Source organism: Erinaceus europaeus, chromosome 21 (genome assembly GCF_950295315.1).
Source record: "Erinaceus europaeus chromosome 21, mEriEur2.1, whole genome shotgun sequence".
In the NCBI taxonomy this organism is placed as follows: Eukaryota; Metazoa; Chordata; class Mammalia; order Eulipotyphla; family Erinaceidae; genus Erinaceus; species Erinaceus europaeus.
This window is the reverse complement of record NC_080182.1, coordinates 13,473,552-13,494,416: the sequence shown is the minus strand read 5'-3', so window position 1 is coordinate 13,494,416 and position 20,865 is coordinate 13,473,552. Positions and strand designations below refer to the sequence as shown.

Here is a 20,865-nt window from a genome sequence, read left to right as displayed (position 1 = left end):
AGGACCCAGAGGGCGTTGAGTTGTTAATGTGGAAAACTGAGAAATGTTACACATGTACAAACTACTGTATTTTACTGTTGACTGTAAACCATTGAACCTTCTAATAAAGAAAACAATGGGTGGAAAATTTATAAAAATCAGGTCCATTTCTAACAGCTGTTTTGCCTTTCCGTGCATTGTGTGTCAATTCTACCTGGAGTCATAATCTAGAGTAATCACTGTTAAGACAAGGCAACACCTTGAGAAGCTGAGTTGCAAAGAAAGAGATTCACATAGATGTATACACACACCCACACATAACCAACAATCACTTTAATGATATAACAAGTGTTTTTATGATGCCATAAATGTTGGGTGTTGGATGAAGAGACAATAGTTGAGCCTCTTATTCACAGTGGTAGTTAAAGAGAATGGGCAGTTAACAGATCAACATGGGTAGCTCTCACATAATGTTGAGTCAAAATTGTAAAGGATAAACACACATACTTAGATTCATATCATCTATTAAATACATTTAAAGCATACAAGCACTCTCTTGTTCTGGATACAAGTATGTAAATGTGAAAAATGAGCCAGAAAGATACAAACTCATGATATGGCCTTGGAGTAGGATTGTCAAGGGTATTATGCTCTTTTTTTAAAAAATATGTGTTTATTCATTTGTTTAATAACTGTGTGTGTATGAGAGAGATGGCGTGTGTGTGTCTCAGAACACTGCTGCAGTATATATAATGGTGGCGACCTGACCTGGCACCTCAGACATTCAAACCCTGTGTTTTACTACACTTAACCACCTCCCTGACTGCTCTACTTTTTTATTAAAAAAGAACAAATGTGACAATAAAAATACTGCGGTGGTCCATCTAATTACCAGGAATACAGGTATTTTCTAGTAACCTCTGTTTTTCCATGAGTTCAGAATTCCTTAACAACATGCAGTGTGATAAAGCTGCTTCTGGCTTCTAGCTTATACAGACAGACACTTGACAACTTCATCAGCTGCAGGAGCAGATGCCACAGTCTTTTTTGGCTATCTGGTATTTTTTTTATACCTGTGGGGAAGTGTTGCCGATAAAGTTACACTTAACATAATTGAGACAATTCGCAACATCCTGTTCAGATACATACCCTGGCCTGGAAACCCAGCTGCCACATGGCAATGGTGGCAATGCCCCTTCCATGGAACAAATGTGGATTTGACATCTGTATGAGAAACCTTTTCCAACCCAGCTGGACCCTTCGTAGCACAAAGTTTCTAAAGAATTCTAGATACTTTTAGTATTCAAGATGCATCTTAGTCATCTCCCCAGGTTGGAAATTCCAAAATCTTGTCAACAGAAAAGTTGTTTTTAGATCCCACAAATGTTGTCCATGCCTATAAAGTATTATTCCAATGCGTGTATTAAAGTCACCTTTTTCTAAAACCAGATCCTCTTTGGGACAAGATTTTATCAAAGTTCATTTGCATTTATTCAAAATCAGGGATGGCTCTGAAATCAGACCCTTTTTAAACACAGAAAGAAGAGTAGTTGCAGATTAAGCAAATGTTGGGGAACTTTTTAAAAAGTTAAAAAAAAAAAAAGCACTTCTGTTTATCTTCTTGTGTTTTTTTTCCCCCTCCAGAACTACTGTTTCCCTTTCGTTGACCATTCTGCATGGACGCCAAGTTCCTCCCGTGATTTAATGGATGAAAGGTCAGATATCACCTTCGACTTGACTATTTGCAGAATTGTGATCTTTATGATTCTTACTTTTTAGCATTATGAGAACTATCATCTAAATGGCATAGCTGCTATTGTTTTTGAACATAGTTTTGAACTTCAGGTATTCAGAAAAATGGCAACATATTAAGTAGACTAAAACACACAATGTAGAAAGGAATGCTGCCAATTTACTTGGTTGAAGGTGAGTGGAGTAATAATGAGGCAGTGGGCAGGGAGCCCATTTTTACTTGCTGTGTGGAATTGGGCCAGATGAAAAATTCAGAAATTCTCTAACTTTCCTTTGAGTGGCTACAAAAATATATGCATAAGAGTTAGAAGATCCACTGGTTAGAGATAGTCAGAGAAGGTGTACCAGATTTACCTGTAATGGTAAATCTGCTTTCTACACTGACAAATTGTCTGAACTCCCTCTCTATCCCAGATGTTTGGTAATATCAAGCTGCTTGTTTGGACTGCTCAGAGCCTAGTCTGATTACATTTTTATAATAACAGTTTCAGTTTGTCTGTGCAGTTCAGGTTGTTTCAGTACTTCTCTTTCCATGTTTATTATTTTTAGCAGTTTAAAAGTTAACCATGAAAAAAAAAATGGCTTTCTGGCTAGAAGGTGACATTCAGGCTTGGCAAGAATCTAGTGGAGTCTATAGAAATGCTGGCTGGCTGGCTGGGGGAGTCGGGCTTTCAATGCTGTCTTTGTGCCTCCCCTTACCCATGGCCTCTGGGCTATTGTCTAGGTACCTCAGGTGGGGTGGTGCTGATTGTAACAGGGACTAATATTACAGTGCTCAGTGCCCAGCCCTCCCTGGAGGCCAGTGTCTGGCTGCCTCTGTCTCCCAGCTTTCCCTCCAGGAGACCAGCCACAGCTCTCATATCAGAAAACACTATTTGTAATTTACAGAATATAAGTGGAGAGGGAAAGATCAGTAGGAAGCACTTAGACCTGGAGTTAGTTCTCTAGTTCTCTTAACACTTCTTTCTCCTTTCTTTCTTTCTTTCGTTCCTTTTTTTTCTTCTTTTTCCTTTCTTTTCTTTTTTCCTTTTTTTTTTTTTTTTGTACAAAGAATCTTTTCCCAAATGAAATATACTAGGGAATCCCAGTTCCTAGGCATAGAAAACTATAGCTGTTGTTGAAGGTCAGAAGAGTTGTTGCAGACACTCTTTTCTGCCTCCTCTTCTCCCACTCCCCAGTCAAAATGGATCCTAAAATTCCCATTGATAACCTGGTTGGAAAAAAAAGACTTATTCTAATGGAAAATACCAAGACAGAAAAATAGAAAGTACCAAGGCAGAAAAATATATCTTTTCCAGTGACTTAGATCCAATGATTCTTAGAGCCAATCTCATTGAAAATTGTGTGTGTCTGTGTGTGTTTATATAGCTGCATATCTATTGTTCAAGTGGCTTTACAAAAAATAAAACATTCATATAGTCATATTTCAACTAAAGAAGAAATGTCAATAACTCAAGAATAATCTGTTGATACTTTCCTCCAGTGAAAATCCCATACTTTTTAAAAACAGCAACCTGAATCTTTTCAACCTCTAATTTTTATATAAGGATTATTAATAAGTGGGGACATATTTTAATTTGCGACTGTTTCAACTGATTCTCTCTTATTTCTTCAACTACTTTTCAAAAAAAAAAAAAGACAACAGAAAAATCACAAAGGCTGGGGAGATGCAAAATGACTATTCGTGCCTGAGGCTCTGAGGTCCCAGGATTAATCCCAGCACCACCAGAAACCACAGCTGAGCAGTGCTCTGTTGTCTCTTTCTGTATCTTTCTCTCTATCTCTTTCATTAAATTTAAGTAAATAAAATGTAAAAAAAAAATCCTTTGAAAAACATTAAAAATAAATAAAGAAAAGAAAAAACTCACAGATATTTTATATGTCTGCCATTGTTAACCTCACTTTCTAGGCACTAAAATGGAGGATAAATGGATTTTAGGATCAGTGCCTGCAGATTGTCACAGTGTATAGTTGGGTATCACTAATTCCTTTGTCAGTAAATCAGTGTTTTGAAAAGCATTAGATCACATCTCATCAATGTATTACATTTTCTAAGTTAAAGAAGTTGCTAAATAGGTGAATCTAGCCTGTACTTTAAAGTCTGTCCTTATAAGAAAACCACAAATAACAATTATGAAAGCATAAAAGTTTATTTTTCTTTCCAGGGCAGTGAGAACTGGTTCTGTGACCACCTTTATCTCTCTGCCATTCTATTCTTAGCACCTGATTTTACCCTCAAAGTTACCTCATGTTTTAAGATAGCTGCCAGAGCTCTAGTCCTCACTTATAAACTCTAGGTGCTCACTATCTGTTGTTTCTCCTCTTCTGGAAACCTTACCAAAACACCCACCTGAAAAAAAAAAATTACCATCTATCTTACCTACAAAACTCTGCTTGTAAAAAGAACTAGAAAATGGAGTTGAGTTCCTTACCATCCTGAAGTATATAGTGAGATTTACTTATTAAGAGATATCATGGAGGAATTTAGAAGACCTGGTTCCAGTTAGGCAGCAGGATGGAATTGTGATATTGTCTGCAGCTTGGTGTCTGGAATATGGCAGGATATAAAGTGAGACAAAATGGTTAATGAACAAGAACCAAAAACTAGAAACAGAGCAGATGAGATTAGGGATTTTAGGATAGAAGGAAGCTAGGAAGTCCATTTGAGCAATGTTTCTAGGGCCCCATGACTATAGTAGTTTTTGCTTGAGTTTGGTAGCTAGCATAAAGTTGGATATGATTATTGTCTGAGAAAATGGGGTCAGAGCAGAGAAAAGGGCTAGAAAGTTGGATGAGGACAGAGTCAAAATTCATCTTTGGTATGAATTAGATGAACCAGAGCCTCCCAACACAAGTCCTGGGAATTCAGCATGCATGGGAGACAGTCAGCCCTATGTATGTGTGTAATCCACAGCGCTCGGCATCAACGACCAACTTGCAGTTCAACTTTTTTGGCACTATTGAGTTTGACATCTCTGACTGCAAAGTAAGAACTAGTCTTCACTTTAGCTTTCAAAATCAGCTAATGTTGACTAAGCCTTTGCAGATTTTTAACCCCTTCATCAATTGAATCTGGGAAAGCTAATCTGAGTCCTGTTTTTCTCTACCACATGGTGAAGAGGGGCAGGTTTGGTTGGTGTTGGCCATCTGCTGCTCTAGGGATCTTCTCTGGAAACCTGCTGAGGCAAGTGTTGTAATTTCTGCTGTAATATCCTGGACAAAGTCTCTCATTAAAAAGTAAATGCCTATATACTTACGTAATAAAAGTATAAAAACATGTGTGGAGAAAACACACGCCAACTGTAAAATAGTGGTTAGCTTGACAGGAGAAGGGGGGGGGAGAGGAAAGAGATGGGAGATGGGCCATTAGTGTTTTATTATGTTTTATTTCTTGTAAAGAGAGAAGCAACACAAATCAAGAAATCTGTACAATGAGCACAGGGTGTTGGTAATATTTGTGTGTGTGTGTGTGTGTGTGTGTGTGTGTGTGTGTGTGTATGTGCGCACGTGCGCGTGCAAGCATTATCCATACTTTGACACTTTAAATTAAGGAAATAGCTTTCACAGGGTCAGGGTCATTTGGATATTATAAATTCTTTACTCTATCCATCACAATCCACTCACAAACCTCTTCTATGTCTTTACATACGCTGCTTCCTCTCCTGTTTCCCTCTAGCCTATTTCTCATTAAACTTTGCTCTACTTTTTGAGACTCAGTAATTTTCCTAAGTCTTCTGAAAATCCTTACCTAAGGCCCCACACCTTCAATATATGTCTGGATTTGCAGGCCTGCTCATCTCTCAAAGAACTTCACGCACATTTGCATTCTGGCATGTATAACATTGTTATGCAAACACAATGAGTGTTTCTCAGACATAGAGGGCAGTCAGGCTAAGCAGCAATACTGAGTGGGCAGCATTTACAGAGTTACCAACATGTGCAAGTGTGCTGGTTATTCTGCCTCCTTACTATCAGAGAGATCCTACCATTATATCAGTGTGCATACTACCTAGCTTTGCCAAAATGTTTGAGTAGATACGTTCACCTTACAAGCTCTTTTTAAATTAAATCATTTATTTATTTATTTATTTATTTATTTATTTATTGGATAGAGACAGACAGAAATAAAATGAGGAAAAGACCGTAGAGAATGAGAGAGAAAGAGAGACACCAGTGGCACTCCTTTCCTCCCGCAGCTGGGGGCCAGGGATATGAACCTAGGTCCTTGTAAATTGTAACATGTATAGTTCTTCCAGATGCACTACCACCCAGCCCCCACATAGCAAACTCTTTTTATTTTTTTAATATTTTATTTTTGAGGGAGAGGCAGAGAGAGACACACAGAGAGAAATACCAGAGCACTGCTCAGCTCTGGTTTATGGTGGTCCTGGAGATTGAACCTAGGACTTTGGAGCCTCAGACATGAGCATGTGCTTGCATAACCATTACGTTATCTCCCCTGCCCAGCAACAATGACCAGTCACCAAAGCTCTAGTTTCATCAAAGAATAATACTCTAGATAAGTGATTCTCAAAGAGTGATATCAGAACAGACAACATTGAGGAACTTGCTAAAATATATTCTTAGACCCAGCCCAGACTCACAAAATCAGAACTTCTAAAGGTAGGGCCCAGGGAACTGTTTGCCAAGCCCTTTAAATTATTCTGATTTATGTTTCATTCTAAGAAACATTGATTTCTATTGACTAGATTGAAAAAAAATTTTCTTTTCTGTTGAGTTTGTAAAGGTCAAGACAAGTTCTCTGAGGAAAAGTAAGGCTCGTAGGAACAGGGAAAGGAAACAGCATATGGAGAGGCACAGAAGCACATGTAATTTGTAAGTACATTGTTATGTGTGGAGTAAAGAATTCAAGCTGGGGACCCACATGGCAGTGGCACATCTGCTTAAGTGCACACATTACAGTTTGCAAGGACCCAGGTTCAAGGCCCTGGCCCCAACCTGCAGGGAGAATGCTTCCAGGAGTGGTGAAGCAGGGCTGCAAGTGCCTTTTTGTTTCTTTCCCTCTCTTTATCCTCCTCTCTTTCGATGTATGTGTCTCTATCCAATAACAAATAAAAATATTTTAAAAAGAAAGAGAGATAATGAATGAATGAATTCAAGGTGGTAGCAGAAGTGATCATGGAAGTCTCTAAGACAATTGTACTTTAATATGACAGCAATAGAGAGCCATTTAAAAATTTAAACAGGGCAGGGGAGCATAATACTAATGCAAAAATACTTTTATGGCTGAGGTCCTTGAGGGGACCCAAGTTCAATCCCTGCCAGAGTTGCACAATGTTCTGGGGGGTAAAAAAGTATACACACACACACACACACACACACACACACACACACACACAAAATTAAATAAGCAGCAGGGGCATATTCAGCTCGTAGAGCATAGTACTTGAATGACCAAGCACCTGGTTCAATCTCCGGCATTACAAGTATCAGAGTGGTGTTCTGGCTTCTAGCTCTCTTCCAAATGAATAAAAAAGTAATAAACTATTTGTAAAAATTAAATAAATAAATAGGGTCCTGCTTAAAATTATAGAAATAATCCTGTTATGAGGATGTAATAGCTGGAATATGAAACTGACTTCTTTGAGTCATGTAAGCAGCTAGCTAGTAATTAGTCTAAGTGGAAATTATCAAAGCTGAACTGAGGCAGTTCTGGTAGAAATGGAGAGAGGATTGGATGCATCAAAAAATAATTATAGAAGTAGAACTAGCAAAACCTAAGAACAATAACTTTGAAGAATGATTCTCTGTGTCTTGATGTATGTTTAAATGTATGTTGATGTTATTTACTGAGGAAAACTATGAAATATGAGAAGAAGCAAGGGGACTTGGGTAAAGTCTTGAAAATGTGAATATGGTGTGGACATAAGGAGTTGAGGAGGCTCCAGATCTCTATCAGTCAACACCCTGAACTGGAACCTTCGGTTTGGATGAGATCAATATATTCATCAATCATTTGTACACAGTCATAAATAATGCTAGCGTTAAGTACACATAGTTATTTTAATACCTATTTCCCTATTGTATAATTCCTATATTCATCCATTATGAAGTAGGAGACTGAGAGAAGTCCCTTAGCATTCACTTAGATGAACAAAAGATTTCATTAAAGTGTTTGTCTCTTTCACAAAATGAAGAAACACCTAACTGCTTTATTTTTAAATATTTTTTTATTTTTATCATCTTTATTTAATTATTGAATAGAGACAGCCAGAAATTGAGAGAGGGGGGGTGATAAAAAGGGAGAGAGACAGAGAGGCACCTGCAGCACTGCTTCATCACTCACAAAGCTTTCCCCCAGCAGGTAGGGACCAGAGGCTCGAAATCGGGTCCTTTCACATTGTGACATGTGCGCTCAACCAAGTGTGCCACCACCCAGCCCCCCAACTGCTTTTTAAAAATATTTATTTATTTATTTTCCCTTTTGTTGCCCTTGTTGTTTTTTATTGTTGTTGTACTTGTTGTTGTAGTTACTATTGTTGTTATTGATGCCGTCGTTATTAGATAGGACAGAGAGAAATAGAGAGGAGGGGAAGACAGAGAAAGGGAGAGAAAGACAGACACCTGCTCACCTGCTTCACTGCCTGTGAAGTGACCCCCCTGCAGATGGGGAGCCAGGGGCTCAAACCAAGATCCTCACACCAGTCCTTGGGCTTCGCTCCATGTGCACTTAGCCCGCTGTGCTACCATCCAAATCCCCCTAACTGCTTTTAAACACAGTTTTTGCAGTTGTTGATTTCTGTGTTGTGTTGAGTTATTTCATGGATGCTCTCTATAACTGGATTGCTTCTTCTTGAAATGAGAGAGGATCATAACAAGGAACAATAATTTCTGGTTTAGGATTTTGTTTCCTGTTAATGATAGATGGAACAGCTAGGAACCATCTTCCTTTGGGCAAATATGTTGTCAAATAAATATGTATTAAACTTTTCCCTATGCTCAATCACCAAGCAATGCTAAGAGGAGGCACAGAAAATACAGCCACTTGTACTTCCCGAGAAAAACTTAAAATTAACTGGGGAGCCAAGATACATACACAGGGGAAAGTAAACAATATTTTTAGTTATTCATTATTATTAATGTTTTTGGTTAATCCTAATGGATGCATAGAGTACATTTTTTAAGATAATAAAGAGGATAACATAAATGTGATTGCAAACGGCCTATGATATAATTACTGAGGTGATCAGAATTTGAATCAAGTCTAGAAATAAGTAGAGTTTGACTGTTACAGGAGAGAGAAAAGAAGAAAGAATTTTAATAGTCCAAAGTCCTTTTTCCAACATTCAGGAGTTTTTTCTATTTTTCTATTTTTTTTAATGTGATTCCATTGTTGTTACAGGCAATGAGTGGTTTTATCTCTTGACATGACTGTATTATAATTTCATATATGTCCAGACAGTTTTATTACTTCTTAAAGATTTGATTCACTAACAGAGTTTTGAGTTTGAAGGTAATAAATGAGGAAAATCCATTAAGGATGGTTATATTTAGACTGATCACCAAAAGATAGTTTCAAGCATGCTCCCTGCTCTTTTAAGAATCACTTGCAGCTGGGCCAGCAAGGTAAGTTATTTTAGATAATGTGCTTGCTTTGTCATGGGCATACCCTAGTTTGGAGACCAGCTCCCAATACACTGAGGGAAGCTTCAGTGCTGTGCTATCTTTCTTTCTCATGATCTCAGTCTCTGTCATTCTGTCTGGAAAAGTTGACCTGGAGTCATGAAATTCCAGTGCTGACCAAAAATAAATAAGTAAATAAACCATTTTCAATTACAAAGTCAGACTGATCATTTCAGTGCAGTTTTTTCCCTTCAGAGTAAGCATTTTATATAGGAGGTAAGTGTCTGACCAACCATTAGTTATTAACAGGGTCAGAGGGACGAGCATATCTCACATAACCTAGAGATTTCCATGTACTAATCAGTTTAACCCCTTTGCTCACCGAAAATCTTTATGAGCATGATTAATAAATAACAGATTTATCTAAAATTTTATTAGTGTCTGAAAGACGATCAAAGACAGACAACCATAAGCAGGAAGCAGAAGCTTAATCCACAGTTCAAGGAGCTAGACCCTGACTAAATATGAACCTGCTGCTATTCTGTACTTTTACTCATTTGATCTAGAGATTTCCATTTAATTCAAAATCACTCATATTTCGCATCTCCTATTTAATCAGAAATAGTACAATATACATTTTGCAGCAGGGTAGACAAAGTCTTAAAATATGCTCATTGTAAAAGGATTTGCCTGCTTGATTTTCTAATAATATGGATTAAGAAACCTACCCTTTATTATAACTCATTGAGCAGCCATGGGTACATTTTTTTTTAGCTTCCTAGTTTAAGTGTGCATTAGTTCATTTGTATCTTAGACTCACTAGGATAATTTTTACTAAACATTATGGTTCATATCTTTAATATCTTGCTAGTAAAAATCAACTGGGTTTTTGTTTTCATTAAGACTCAAAAAAAGAGGGGGCAGTGGTGGCACACCTGGTAGAACGCACACGTTGCATGCACAAGGACCAAGACTCAAGCCCCCAGCCCTCACCTACAGTAGATGGGGAGTTTCACAAGCATTGAAGCAGTGCTACGGTTGCCTCTCTCGTTCTCTCCCTACCTTTCCCTTCCCTCTCAATTTCTCTCTGTCTCTAGCCAAATAAAATAAAATACTCAAAGAGAGCAGAAGTCAAGGGTGAAAGGCTGAATATATGCAGTTTTCTGTGTGATGCCTACATTTCACAATAAAAAGATTAGAACTAAATAACTGTAATAAATAAGCCAATGACATTAATAACAATTTGCAGTAGAACCACTCTTAAAGTGGGGGACAATGAAGTAAGTTCATTGGCTGAAGATGGGAAGAGATTCTTGGTGGCTGTTCATTGGTCAGGAAGTAGGTTGCCGTCTTCTGAACGTCATGCAATTATGAGAAATTACGTCACAGGGTTCCCAAGTTACCTTCTGAGCATATGTATAATATTCTCCATTTCATACCTTATGGTTTCCTATTAGGCTGAAATTCTTGCCTGTAGTTAATGCCTGTGTTCTGCTTTGTATTTATAGGTATCTCTATTATAAATATATTACATTGTAAACACTTAGTCAAGTGTCTATTTTCCCTGCTCACATGAGCCCAATGGGGGCAGAGACTGAAATTATTCATCTCTCACTCTCACAGTTAGTTCTTGGCACATAGTATAGTATAGCATTCAGTACAGTGAAAAGGCCTCTACCTATATTATCACAAAAGACAGATAAAGAAGTCAGACATAAAAAAGATCGTAATAATCTACAGGCCACTTAATGCTCAGGTGAATGACATTTTTTATTTAATTTATTTATAAAGTGGAAATATTGACAAGACTGAAAGTTAAGAGGGGTACATTTTCACACAGTGTCCAGCCCTAGAGCTCCATATCCAATACCCTCCCTTGATATTTTCCCTATTCTTTATCCCTCTGGGTGCATGGACCCAGGATCATTGTGGGGATGCAGAAAGTGGAAGGTCTGGCTTCTGTAATTGCTTCTCTGCTGAACATGAGCATTGGCAGGTCGATCCATACTCCCAGCCTGTCTCTTTCTTTCCATTGTGGGCCAAGGAACTGGGGAGGCAGGGCTCCAAGACACATAGTGGGGTCCTCTGCCCAAGGAAGTCGGGTTGGCATCATGGTAGCATTTGGAACCTGTTGGCAGAGATTCCCAGGTTGAAAGCAGCTTCCTTGCAGAGCTCACACCAGGAGTTGTCTCCAAGCCATCATCTTGGCTCTGCCTCGGTGAATGACATTTTGTGGAAATCTTGGATATCATCATATAACTACTTTTAAAATATTTTGAAAAAAGGAGATGACAACAGAAGCAAGTAGAGTAAATAAATGGGAGTTGAGTAAGAAATGTTTATGAGAAAATTCACTTACAGCTAAATTCACTAGTGTTGAGTTGTGATCTGTAGCAACCAAGAACCAAACTATTAAGTAGCACCCAGACTGTGCTTGTGTTGCCAAGAGTGGCAAAATATAAGAAACAAACTAGAGCTGAACACTTTGAATTATTCTGTAATAGATTAGGCTGGGCTCTGTAATAAAGTGAATATGCCATCTGTGTTCACGTACTACTTTCTAGCCACAGACAACACAGCCTCTATAACAAGAAATGCCTGTCAATAAAATATTCTGGATGGGATCAAAACTTTGATAATGACAGTGGGTGATAAAAAATTCATAAAAATATTTCTTTGCACTTACACAACTATGCCCTAAAAAGCTTTCAGTTCAGAGAGAAAAGCTGAGGATAAAATCCCATGTCCATGAAATCTGCAGGCACACAGACAAGACTGGTCAGTAAAGCTCATGCTAGAGTGCACATGTTATAGTGTACAAAAACTCAGGTTCAAGTTCAGGGCCCCCACCTGCAGGAGGAAAAACCTCACAGATGGTGAAGCAGTGTTGAGAAGCCAGTCTCTATCTGTCTCTCTGTCTCTCTCTCTCTTTTTCTCTCCCCACTATCTCCCCTTTCTAGCTCTATCCAATAAATAAGTAAATAAAGAAATAAGAGGTTTTTAAATATAAAAAAGACAGAAAGACCAAGGCTGCCTCCCTGGATCTCTAGGAAAAGAAGGAACTTCCCAGTTGTCTCTAACAAATTTGTACACTTTAATTACCCTTATGAGGAGTTAAAAGATGGAGGGGGAAACTGGATCTGGCCCAAGACAAATATAATAAACTCTTTATACTCGGTAGTTGTTGATAAGATTAGCAGCGACAACAACAACAACAACAGAAATGCCCACTTAACCCATTTCCCTACTTTGCCCAGGCATGTTTAAAAATCGTGTTCTAACCTATGGAAACTATAGTTTGATCTAAAAATATGAAAAGGTTTAAAAGTCTAAAATGGATCATTTTCCTGGCTAAGTATTTAAGAAGATAAAATGACTAATATCACTTTGCTATAAATTATTATTTCATGAAAGTTCAATATTTCCTCCAAATTTATCTCTAAAATCTTTCATTGTAAATCTGCATTAAAATATATTCAGAATTTTACTTTCTCATCTGTGGACTTCTGAGACTATATTGTTTTGTTTTTCCTGCAATTATACTGTAACATATTATTATCTATTAAAATATGTGCACCACGCAAACCAAGTCATATAACTCTAAACTTATGTGAGCATAAAATACCTTGGATGCACACAAGAAACTTTTGTCAGTGAATGCTTTGAAGAAGCAAAGGTCTGTGTGGGAAACATTGAAAGAGGAATAACTTGGAGTCGGGCGGTAGCGCAGTGGGTTAAGCGCAGGTGGCGCTAAGCACAAGGACCAGCGGAAGGATCCCGGTTCGAGCCCCCGGCTCCCCACCTGCAGGGGAGTCACTTCACAGGCGGTGAAGCAGGTCTGCAGGTGTCTGTCTTTCTCTCCCCCTCTCTGTCTTCCCCTCCTCTCTCCATTTCTCTCTGTCCTATCCAACAACAATGACATCAATAATAACTACAACAATAAAAAAAAACAAGGGCAACAAAAAGAATAAATAAATAAAAATAATAAAAAAAGAAAGAGGAATAACTTTTTATCTTACACCTTTCTGTACTCTTTGATTTATTTTTATCAGATACATTAGATAATTTTTAGTTAAAATAATAAAAATACATGTCATAAATTGTTGCATCTTCCATTCACGGAAGAACTGGTAAAGCATGAATTTAAAAAATAATTCTACTTACTGCATTAAAAGGGGAAAACAAGTGAAATATATCTGAATTTTACATTTACTATATCTCAGTTCCCAAATACCATCTCTAAAAGTAACCAATGAATTACCAAGATAGTTGGCATTGCTCTTTTCATCCTATCTTTAACATCTCGAATGTATTATACACTTACTCATAGCACTATCTCACTTCAGATGATCCACATGACATGTTCAATAACAACCTTGTTGTAGAAGTTTACTCTCCCCTAAAAAGAATCCACATCAGCACACAAACACCCATCAATTTTCAAGAGACTCTTCAACTCCTAGAAGCTTTCTGAGACCTCAGACTGTAAAGGAACCCCAACTACTATAATTCTTACCTTTTGTTTAATTTTTCCTAGTCCTAGCTCTTATATTTATTTAAAAAAGAAACTTTTATATACTTTCTATAAATAAAAATAAATATTATTTGTCAAAAGTGAGAGATAACTAAAACTGTTTAGTAAAAGTGTAAGAGTGGGTGTATATAAAAGTTGTCAGTTCTTCATCTGTATTTATTTATTGATTGATTGGTTGATTGATTGATTGATTGATTGCCTTCAGGGTTATTGCTGGGGCTTGGTGTCTGCACTATGAGTCCACTACTCTGGGAGGCTATTCTTCCCCTTTTGTTACCCTTGTTGTTGTTATTATTGTTGTTATTGCTCTAGTTGTTGTTGGATAGGACAGAGAGAAATGGAGAGAGGAGGGGAAGACAGAGAGGGGAAAATAAAGATAAACAGCTGCAGACCTGCTTCACCACCCTTGAAGTGACCCCCCTGCAGGTGGGGATCTTAGACCTTGAACCAGGATCCTTATGCCGGTCCTTGCACTTTATGCCATGTGCGCTTAACTCGCTGTGCTACCACTCAGTCTCCTTCATCTGGAGTTCTATCTTCTAACCTAACTCTTCATTCATCACTCAAGAGAACTAGATAAAGAAGACTGCAAAGTTTCTGCAAAGTTTGCTGTGAAAGGGTGTGGAAAGAAAGAGAGTCTCTGGGAACAGGCTGTTAGATCACTTCAGTAACAGCACTGGTTGGCATATGAATCCTGTAAACTAGGAGAAGGATAGAGGGGTGTGCACATAAGACTTGCAAAAACATTCACAGTATTTGCGAACTACAGAATTTTCATTCTTCCTCCATGAATCAATTTTCCAGAAGTGAAAAAATCCCCCCTGCCTTTTTTTTTTTGAAATGTTGACTCATTTATCAGTTTTATTTAGCATTAGATACACCAGCCAGAATGTGAGTAAAAGATGCATTAGGCCAGCAGAAATCCAGTTAAGTCTGAAACCTTCAGTGATGCTTCTCAGTCAGGAATGTGTCCATGTATTTGGTGGACATCACAGTGATAGGAGGGCTGGGATATTACCAAGTATCCCTTTATTATATTCATGTAAAAGGGACAGTTCCACACCAAAAAAAACGTATCCTGCCCCAAATGTCTTCATACCTCAGTTGAGAATCACTGAAAGAATAATGTTGACTCTCCAGGTCTCATGTGGTATGGTGAGATTCAACTCAAGTTTGGAATCATGGTAGCCTGTTTGTTGATGACATGAAAATTCACCCTCCTAGAACATTTTTCCTGGTCAGATAGGTATGGTAGATATGATAGACTTCAAGTTACTGAAGTTTCTGATCCACTTTAGCAGAGCTTACTTACATTTCTGTAATCCTTTGAAGAAAAACTTTAGAGAATGTATTTCCTTTTTTCTGACTTTACACTCTAGAGAGATTTAACTTTCTTCTTCTGTGAAGTGGCTTTCAAATAGTGTAACCCCAAGGAGGTGACTCAACTCAAGTCACTATGGTTTATTACCAGGAAATGGTCTCCCTTGCAAAAATCCCAAAGCAGAGTTCAGTTGAACTCTTTATTCATCCACTCCCGAAAGGAATAATCTCCTAGAAAGGTTTTATCCTACTCTTTGTAGTGTAAACAAATCAAATTTACTATAATATTCTGTTCCACAACCACAGCAGTTCAACTGAGAAATTTATACAATTTCTGTCAGTGATGACTTTTTCTCCTAAAACAAAAAGGGTATGTATGTCTTATCTGATTTTGAAATGAGTGATGGAATTTTTATCCCAATCATGTTGATTTCTTTTAAATTTTATTTATTTAAAGCTTCATGTGTAAGTTCTAAGGAAGACTTGATGTATTTTCATATAGGTAGACATCGATGTAGCCACCACTGAGACGATATAATAAGTGTCTCCAGCATCAAGGAAGGTTCTCTCATCCCCCCTGCCCCCACCCCCTGTCATAGCATTGTCAGAACCTAATGATCTAATCTTTACCTAAGGGCAGATCATTAAGATTTCTATCACCACTGAGTAGAGTTTTGTTTCCCTGTTCTTGATCACCTTACACAAGCAGCTACTTAATATGACACATTTGTGTTTGACACTGTTTGAGAGAGTCATACTTACAGATCCATATTTTATTGTTGAATAGCATAATGATGTGAATATACTACAAAGTGTGTATTCATACTCCTGTGCATAGATATTTTGATTGTTACGAATTTGGGGCTATATTTCATCTCTCTTAGACATTTGCCTCAGAATAGAAATGTTACATCATCAGACAGAAGCATGTTTAATGTTTTAGAAAATTCCAAATAGTTTTTTCAAAGTGATTGAATGAAGTTTATGCCACTGACAGCAGAGCACTTGGAGTTTAATTGCTCCAGCACCTGGTAATGCCCCCACCTCCTTTTTATTTTAGTTAAGTCATTCTGGTGGGTATCTGAAGTGGGTTCTTGTGCTGAAGACCTAGAATAAGTGAGTCAGATAAATGAAGAAGCATTTTAATTCTTGGCCCAGTTGACTACACATGCAATCGTTATTCATTCTTTTTTTCCTTTTTCTTTTCTTTTTTTTTTTTTTGTTTTTTAGCAGCCACAATCTTTAACTTATTATGGACAAGCTCAAATAAAAATAAAAATAAAATTGGAGATTTAAACATTGAACCCATATGTACACATCACTCTGGAATAGTTTTATTCTTAATGTTAGTATCAATACTCTTGATTGGAGAAGACATATAGAATGAAAGCTGTACCCAGCTATGTCAGTGAGTCCTGATAATATATGAAAAACTCTTCCTCAATTAGATCCTGGGAAAACATGGAATCCCAGAACCCCCTGAACTTAGCAAACTACGGTAGCATGTACCTCTTTCCATTTTCTAGGCATTATTCTAACTAAATTACCCAGAAAAACCCACTTAATCCTCACATACACTCTAGAAGTAGACATCATTATTCCATTGTTTTACAGATGTATAAATGGAAGCACCAAGAGTCTGAGTAACTAATTCAAGTCACAGGTGGGATGTGAATCCACACACTCATTCCTGTAAACACTATACCATGCTGCTTCCCCATACTCATAAAAACACCCAGGAGAAACTCAGGGAGACAAAGTTCATTCAGCAAATATTTGTTGAGTAACTGCCTGGTGGACGAGTCAGCAACACCTTTGCCCCAGAACTCAACCTATCTGAGCCCCCAAAATGACTGTTTGCAAGGCTGTGTTAACCCTGAGAGGAAAGTAACTGACTTTGTCTGAGGAAGTAAGGGAAGAAGCTAGGAGAGGGGATCAGGTCAACCTTTTGTGAAAGGTCAGCTCTCAGAGTTGCTTTGAAACAGAACTTATTTCCGAGGTGTCATGTGTACTTAGAGGTAGACAAGGTTAAGGCATGCTGTGACTAATGTGAGTTAAACAGAGAGACCTGGGAGAACAGAAGTCCATAGAAAGTAAAGGGTCTTGTATAAGACCAAAGAAATAGGGCTTTATCTTCCAGCCAGAAAGAAGACAGTGAAATTGGAAAGCAGAGGAGAAAGGTGATGACCTATCTTTACTGACTCCTTCAAAAGAGGAGAAAAGTCAGTAGTCTATCTGAAATCCATGAGTATTTAATAAGTTGACCGTCAAATAGAGAGAGTGAAGTCTAGCATGCAGGGGTGGGGTAGGTGTGTGAGGAGAAGAAAGAAGATAGGCAGGCCCACCCACGGGGAGGAGAGGGAATGAGGTCTGGTGGAAGTAAGCAGGGAAAGAATGGAAGGAGGGAGGCAAGGAGGATGCCAAGGGAACGGATAGAAGGAGAAAAGAAATAGCCACCAGTTTCCTTTGTGAAAACCTCATGAACAAATGGTCCTGGCAAAATCCCCATATTATTGAGATTTTGTTTCAGTGGCTCACCAGAAGTCATTTTCATGGCCCTGTAATAGCCCGTTGCGATTTCTTCTATCTGAAGATAATTTGTCAGGCTTATGTAAGCCTTTATTGAGGGGCATTGCCTTGGCATGCAGACAGCTTCCAGCCCTCAACACCAGCAGAAACATGTTATCTGAAGAGCACAGGAGAGGAAATTAAGTGCACCTCAACAGCAAACAAGTACTGCCATATGGGAAATTTTCAGAATAATGCCTTTCTTTAAAAGAAAGAAAGAAAGAAAGAAAGAAAGAAAGAAAGAAAGAAAGAAAGAAAGAAAGGAAGAGAGAGAGAGAGAGAGAGAGAGAGAGAAAGAAAGAAAGAAAGAAAGAAAGAAAGAAAGAAAGAAAGAAAGAAAAAGAAAGAAGGGTAGGGAGGAAGGGAGGGAGGGAAGGAAGAAGGAAGTAATTTTAAGGTGATTTGCAATTCAGTCTCACAAGCCTCAACTATGATGACTCCAAACCCAAAGGAACTTGGATCTGTGAATGCCATAAGCCTCATTTTTTTCAAGTGAAATTATGCCTGCCCTCTTTGCCAGTTGTAAGCAGCATAATTAGTGGCATGAACTTCTCCCTCTGCAATTATGATGATGGGGGCAGAGTAGGAATGGAGTGGAATGGAGATGAGAGTAAAGGTTCTAGCCATCATAGGGCCTGTGGATGTGGATAAGGTAGCATGTCAGGTGTTAGCTGTCCAGGCAGCCTCCTGGCGTTATAGGCGTCTTATTTCACTGGGGCGTTAGGTTACCACAAGCTTTGCTTATCTTCTTGCTACAAGAATGACTTCTGGTAGCAGCCAGGAGCCATGGTGTGGACTCCCAGCTAGAGACAACAGCCTAGAATTGTGAGCTGTTTGTCTGGGGAGTGTGATATATGACAAAATCCATATAGTCATGATGCCAGTCCTGTGTCAGTCAACACAGATGCATTTGAAGAGGGTGTAATTGGGATAACTCAGCCACACAAGTTCAGGATGTGGCTTTGGGCACCTCGTAGTTAATTTGCACAGGAAGTCTTCGTTCTGTCTGACTTGGACTTAGAGTAAGAGAAGCTTGTGGGGAGACTATGGAGATGCCAAAAGGCCGGTAAGACGACAAGGTAAGAGGCAAATTGCTGCTGGGAAGCTTTTTGTGTGATACTGAATGTCGCTCTGTTACAACTGGTGTGCTGGTCAGTCACACATTTCAGATTATGGGCTTATAGTAGCCAACTTGCCTTAAAATGATAATGTATAATATCTAAGGGAGTTTGCAAAGGTTTACTTTTCTGATGTTTCTCATATATCTTGAATTGGAATTAAATGACAAGGCAAGAATATAGAATTCTGGAATCTCAGGTTTTATTTTTGTTCCAAGGAGGGGGAGGAGTGACTAGAAAGAGAAGAGATGCAGTAAAGGGATATAGGTTATAGTGCTGTGTTTTCTAAGTTTTTAAATGTTTAATGAGACTTTTAAAAGGAAACTACAATTTCATCACATTCTTAAATAAGATTCTGAAAAGCTTTATGAATAGATAATTATAGCAATTCCCAGTGTCTTATTTTGATGGGTGTAAAGCCCCTTGGTGTCAAACTTGAAGGAAAAACCAGAGTATCTGCAGAGTGGTTCCACAAAGGCTGAGACTATGGAAATATTCCTTGTTACACAAGAAAAGTGGAGGAAACTGAGAGTGTTTATTCCGGAGGAAGAAAAGACTGCAGAGCTGATTACAGCTATTAAATGCAAGAACTTAAGGATGGCATAAAGATACTACATTTTTCTGTATTTCTTTAGGCAAAAAAAAAAAAAAGAGTACTGTCTCTTTGAAGAGGGTGATAACATTTGACTTTTTTAAAAGCCCAAATATAACTTCCCCCGAAAAATAAAAGATGCTTTTCTTTTTTTTTTCATAAATGCAAATAATGCGGAAGGCTTTCATGAGAACTCATGAAGGACTCCTGTTTTAGAGGGTAAGGCTGCCAGTGATTGGAAATTTCACATAACTTCAGCAAAAAATTCCAAATCATTTGATCAGTGCTTTAATAGAAGACTTTTACAGAAGTAAAAGCATTTTATATAAGTGAATTCACTCCACCACCACTAAGGTCTAAATGACCCTATGAACTTTAGATTTCACAAGACCTGGATCTGAACACAAGTGGTATAGCTTCTAATTGGCTGGCTTCAGACAAGTTATTTAATTCTGCTAAATATTTACCTCTGCCATGAGAAGGGAGTAAAATTATCACAAGGTGATTGGGATAATTCAATGGCAACAGATATGTAGTTGCCTGTTCCACTAATAGTGTATGTGATAAACAAAAATCAACTTTCCCAAGTGATTTTCAAAGAGCATGCGTTGAAAGGAAGAACAAGAAAAAGCCTTATTGCTGTCTGTATAAATTCAACACACTTACATTCTTTTATGTGCTAACAATATTAGAGACAGCACTCTAGTTTTAGATGGAAGATTATAGTAAATGTCTAACTTCAAACATCCACCAGATTTATGTATTTAAAAAAAATGTTTTAAATGAGTCAAAAGGTGGTATGGTTTCATGAGGTTTTTTTTTTTTAAGCATTTTAACTAAAGTGTGAATGAAAAGTGTAGAAAATGAAATGCAGGGGCTGGATAGTGGTGCAGCTGGTTGAATGTACATGTTATAAAGCACAAGGACCCAGGTTCAAACCCCCAGCACCCAATCTACAGGGCGAAAGCTTCACAAGTGGTGAAGCAGGGCTGCAGGTGTCTCTCTGTCTATCTCCCTCTCTGTTTCCCTCTTCCCTCTAGATTTCTGGCTGTCTCTATCCAATAAGTAAAGATAATTAAAAATTTAAAAAAAGATTATTGAAAGGAACATAGTTGTCATGGGCTTTTGGTAATGGGAATTTTTTTTGAATGCTCAATTTGGATATAAACTAGAGCTTATGCGCATTTAGTCCTGTGAGTGGCAGGGATATTCTTAGCAACTGGCTACCCCAGGAAACATTATTCGCTGCAACATGACTTGTACTTAAATTCATCAAGCAACCATTTTGTGTGGAGCCCCTACTACCTCTGAAGCTGTTTCAGGCATTGCCTGATGTGAATAGGGCTAAAAGGGAAAAGGGCTTTCATATTCAGGAAACGTAAACTAAGAAAATAAGTTGTTGATTTTCCAAGTTTCTG

At 38.1% G+C, this 20,865-nt stretch overlaps 1 protein-coding gene across 14 annotated transcripts in view; it reads left to right on the top strand.

Moving 5' to 3' along the window:
- The window catches only part of THRB (thyroid hormone receptor beta), a 480,256-nt gene that overhangs the window by 219,107 nt on the left and 240,284 nt on the right, over positions 1-20,865 (top strand). For 11 of the 14 annotated variants that reach the window (XM_060180429.1, XM_060180427.1, XM_060180435.1 and 8 more), the window contains one exon: positions 1,624-1,693. The gene's annotated coding sequence lies outside the window, so the exon portion shown is untranslated. Of the gene's footprint in view, positions 1-1,623; positions 1,694-18,466; positions 18,817-20,865 lie in introns of those variants that run through there. The other 3 variants (XM_060180438.1, XM_060180436.1, XM_007517171.3) reach the window with 3 other exon arrangements.